This window comes from Tinamus guttatus, unplaced genomic scaffold, assembly GCF_059628265.1.
Source record: "Tinamus guttatus ecotype Peru unplaced genomic scaffold, ASM5962826v1 Tinamus_guttatus_pri_ptg000240l, whole genome shotgun sequence".
Lineage (NCBI taxonomy): Eukaryota > Metazoa > Chordata > Aves > Tinamiformes > Tinamidae > Tinamus > Tinamus guttatus.
This window is the reverse complement of record NW_028288774.1, coordinates 11,313,582-11,318,782: the sequence shown is the minus strand read 5'-3', so window position 1 is coordinate 11,318,782 and position 5,201 is coordinate 11,313,582.

Genomic DNA, 5,201 nt, shown 5'->3' with positions numbered 1-5,201 from the left:
TGGTGGTGGCTGTCTGGTCCATACTGCTTCCCAGGGTAAGTGAATATCCCCTTGGCTTCCATTAGTCAACGGTGGAGTCTGTAGCAGGAGGCCTGCCAGCTGTGTGGCTTAACCACAGGGCTTCTTGCACCAGCATGCTCCCTAGTTCCCTTTGTTGTCGAAATGCAAAGAAAAGCAGTGTGCAGTTTGTTGATGTAAAGCAGAACCAACTTGCTCAATTTGCAAGTAAACAGGCTTTTTAACATCTAGCGCCCTGGAATGCTTTGTAGGACTTTTTGGGGGGTTTTGAGGCACGTCATTCAAGGCTGCAGGGCCTCAATAAATCCTTGCACTCTCTGCTCTTCTGTGTCGTAGACTAAACACAGGGGCTTGTGGCATGTTAGGGCAGGAACATGCTACTGCCTTGCTCTTGGAGGTGATGAACAACATCTAAGAGAAGTTTTTGCAGCCAGGTGTTGACTGCTGTCTTAGTGGAAGATCTGGGAGACACTCAGGGCAAAAAGATGAGTCTTCATGGTCAAATTCGCCCCTAAGTCTGTGTTGTTGTGCTAGGGAAAGCAGCAGCTGTTCCAGCAGCGTGGTGGAAAGGGGTAGCTGATGGGCCTGAGGACGTAATGCATGTGCTTGTATAGTGACAGAAGTGCCTGGTGACGGGGGGAAGTGGGCACAGTGCAGCAAGGTACCAGGCCAGTAGTTTCTGCATCAAAAGAAACTGAATGCTCTACTGCCCCCGTACTTTCTACTGCATGGTTAAGTAGGAGTGCAATTACCCAGAGATAAACATCTGCAAATGAGCACCCTGAAGTAATTTATGTGCATTAATCCCAAACGGCCAACTTTAGTTTTGAGAAAACGGGAAATTCCAGAACAGGGAGAACTTAACGTGCCAGGATCCAGCAAGAGCAAGCGCGATGCCGGGGTGATTAGGCTGATGAGCTGGATGTTCATCCTGGGGAAAGTAATGGGAAAGCTGAGTGGGGTTCAGGTAAAGCGGAATTAATGCCAGTCGACGCAGCCTCTTAGAAAACAGATCTTGTCAAGCCTAGTCGTTCCCTTGCAATTACAGATGCAGCTGATAATGGCAAAGATGAACATTGAAAACTTGTCCATTTTCAGGTAGTTATTTATAGACTTTGCAAGTGTTTATAAGAAAAGAAGTTAACAGGTACTTGGGCTGGTCTAGCAGCCAAGAGCAGGTCAGGAACCTGCGGTTGAAGCCAGGTTGGCTGGTGAACGCAGGTGCACGTGGGCGAAGTGCAAAGTTTGGGGGATCCACATGGAATAGAGTGCAGTGAAAAAGGATCGAGTCTCCATCCTGGTGCTTGCTGAAGACTACCCTGTGCTGGATAAACCAGTGGGCTCTCCAAAGAATTAAAGCTGGAAGTTTTACAAGTGGTGAGGGAGGACCAAAAAAACTGGCATACCTACTGTGAGGGTTACCCTCAGCGTTTTGCAAGGGCACAGGCTGGTCCTGTGGAGAGATTAGGCTGCCGTCATGGGGCTTCATCCGGGGTGTTTGGGGTAGCTGCGAGCTGACGCCTTTCAGCCTAATTTCCTTAAGTTCAGTTGTTTGGAGTTCTTTTTGCTACCAGCTGGTTCAAATTTTTAGTAGCTAGAAGAAATTAAATGGTCTCTGCAAGTTTCCGCTCTCCTTATTAAACAAGCTTTTCCTGTTTTAAAATAAAGGTGAGTCTTAATAGATTCATTCTCAGTTAAGTGCTTCCTTTATGGGATGGGAGTTCCTCAAATGAGCGAGGCCTCTGGAAGTCCCTTCAGCACCAGGAAGCCTCCAAGAGGCTCAAGCTTGGGAAGGGCATTTACCAAGAGGCCAGACTTGTTCTGTGCAGAAGTCGCTGCTTCCTTGGAGGCTTAGTGATTCAGAAGAGGCAGGATGAGCTTCAACTGCCCCAAGTTACCCTGGGCTAGCGCATAACCTTGTGAACTTGCACTTGGAAGTGCCTCCTTTCTTTCCAAAGTGTCTTCGCTTGGTCCTGGTTGGAGGGGGTACAGCTGAGGTGGTGTAGGCAGCACATCGTGCAAACTGTGCATCCCGCTGGATGCGTGGTGCTCCTCAACCCCAGGCTCTGTGTACTTGGAAAAGAGGGGGCAAGGCCTAGTCCAGGCACACCAGGCGTTGCCTCCACCCCGGCTGAAAGGCAGTGTTACAGCCCAGATGGGGCCCAGGATGGGGTTATTTCTTGTCAATACAGTGACCTAGATGGGGAAAATACTTGGCCTCCCCTCTTCTCCCACTGAAGTGGGAAATGGGCTGTGAGTGGCCAGCAGCGGTAGCTCACTTGCGGCGGAGGCCAGGCGGCACTCAGGCACACGAGTGAAGAGTTCAGGTGTTTGGATGCAGAATAAAAAGCAATTAAGATGTAACCACTGCCGATGTTCCCCTAAGCTTTTTCATCTCTCCCTGCTTAAAAAAAAAAAAAAAAAAAAAAAAAAAAAAAGCCAGGGAAATTATGTGCTTTCCATCTAAGATATATATAGGGTGCGTTGCTGCTTAGCCTACGGAAAGATCAAAAAGGCCAACTTTGGGGAAAGATCACCTTGGACTATTATTATACCTATATATATATATATATATATATATATATATATATATATATATTTTAATAAGCACAGCTGAAGTGAGTCTGGTTGTAGGCAAGTGCTGCTGGCCCAGGCCTTGGCAAGGCCGGCAGTGAGGAGGAGGAGGAGGAGGAGGAGGAGGAGGAGGAAGGCCGGCTCGTTCCCACAGTGCCGGGTACCTGAGGGGCGGCCGCGGGCGCTGGGTGCGAGGGGGCCCCCGAGCGCTGTGCAAGCGGGAGCCGCGTTCAAAGCGAGCGAGCGATGAAGGCGCTGGATGGAGGCCGAGAGCCAAGGGCCGCCACAGGCGCAGGGCAGCGCGCGCTCCCAGTGCCGCTGCAGGTTGCAAAATGCGCCACCTCCTCCTCCCTGCCTCCCTCGTCAGCCGGGCTTTAATTGCCTTTAATGAAGAGGCAATTACCCGATTTCAATTTTTAATTAAAGGTGGTGCGGAGTGGGGGGTGGCGGGGGAACCGGCCCCCCTTCCCGCGTGCTGGCAGCCCGGCAGGGAGCTTTGTGCCTTCCCACGGCGCTTGCCGAGGAACCGGCCGTGCCGGTGCCGCCAGCCGCCCTGCCGGCAGCGCCGCTGGCCACGTGCAGCCGCCCCGGCCCGGCCCGGCTGACCGGCCCCACCGCCGCCCCGCGAGCTGAGGGGGAGCAAGAAGCTGGAAGGAGAATGAAATCAAATAATGAAATGAAATGAAATGAAATGAAATGAAATGAAATGAAATGAAATGAAATGAAAGCTCTCCAAAGCTGAAACTGTGTCCTGAACTGTAGGGCAGCCGGTGGAGGAAGCGCTGGGGCAGAGGGATGTGTGCAGGGAGCCTGGTGCGAACCCCAGGGATGATGGGGGGCGGTTTGGCTTGTGGGGAGGAAGAGTCATGTCCTTCCTTGCTGCGGTTTCCCCGTTTGGGGTCAAACGCAACAGTAGAGACACCCCACGCAGCACAGAGATATATATGCATGTATGGATGCATGCTGCATGTCACCCAGCCCTCATCACAGGCACATGTGCCATGGGAGCAGGAAGCCACCCCAGCCACGCTTGGCCTTGGGAAGTAGTGGCGGCTGTCATGGCACAGCATGGTGTTCGCCCCACCATGTCCCTGAGCTTATTTCTGCTGGATTTCTGCTGGAATAGCTCCCCGTTAAGAACAGCCAGTGCCATTCCCTGCTTCTGATGGTGACTTAATCTCTAGGGAAAAAAAAAAAAAAAGGAAAAAAGGAAAGAAAGAAAGAAAGAAAGAAAAAAGAGAAAAGTATAATCTCGCTCATCACTGCACGAATCCACTCCCAGCCCTGATTTATTGCTCTACAAGGTCAGATCCTGGGACTTTGGCCTCTGGTTGATCCTGTGCATTGGGGGCTGGCGTTTTTCCTTCCCCTCCCCGCGCTCCAGAGAAATGTGTAATCACTTTACGACTTCCTCCCGCCGGGGAGCAGCCGAACCCTCCTTGGCGGCGCCGCTGCCTCAGCGAGGGCTTCCCCGCTGTTCTGGTGGGAGGCCCAGCCCTTCGGACACGGCAGGACGGAGGTGGCCGGGATGCTCCCGCGCAGCCCCACGCGCTGCCCCTCGGGCTGCCCTCCCGCCGCTTGCAGTGAAGCCGGCGAGCGGATGTGACACCGGCTGTTGGCAGGAGGCGCGAGGCCGCCGCGCGCGTCGCCCTGGAAACGGGCACAACAGCACCGGCCTCGCCGGCGTGATTCACCCTAATGAAACAGCGAGGGATAAAAAAAATAATTAAATAAAGTAAAATGCGGGGCAGCGATTGCGAGGCCCTTCCGTGGAATCCCTGATTCACCTGCTTGGCAAACACAGCTGTGGGGGCAGCTGGCGCCCAGTGCTGGCCGAGGGCCCCGCAACACCCCTCGGCCTCCTGCCTCCCCTGTCCAAACCTAGCTGGTGACAATAAATAATAATAATAAAACTAAAACTCCCGTGTGTGCAAGTGTGAGCCCCTCACTACCCTTGACCTCCCAGCCACCCTCCCGCAGTACCGGGAAATCCACCTGGCTCCATGATGACGGCTTTTGCCCCACTAAGGCTTCGAGAGCCCTTTAGTCATGGTGGCCGCCCATCAAGGACATTAACCTGCTCAGCTTTGGGTTTGTGCCATGGCCTCAGGGCTGGGCAAAGGGCGGGAGGGTCGAGCCTTGGCACTGCCACTGGGGGAGCCGGGCTGCCCTAACACCCATCCAGAGAGTGTCAGGTACCAGGGCTGGAGCTCTTTCATTTTCCTTTTTCCTTTCACGTCCCCTTTGCCCTGCTAGGAACCCATGCCCTGGGCTCCCTCAGCGTTGCCCTTTCCCTTCCCCACCTCGTGATTCAGCCAGCAGCTTCATCACTCGGGAGCACCACTCTCTTCGCCTTTCCCCCCCTTATTCTGAGCCCCGAGGACAGCAGGGCAGCGTATCCGCTGCACTGAGAGGCTCCAGATCCACAACCCTCTGCATGTGTCACATTTAAGTGCAAGGAACTCACAATAATGATACTAAGAGCAGCTCTGGTCTGGGCTCAGAGCGGCGGCAGGGAGGGAAACGTGTGGGCGGTGGTGGTGGCCATGCTGGTGCCCATGGCAGGGGTCTCCTGATGGCCACACAATGGAAACGCGTCTCCATGCCGT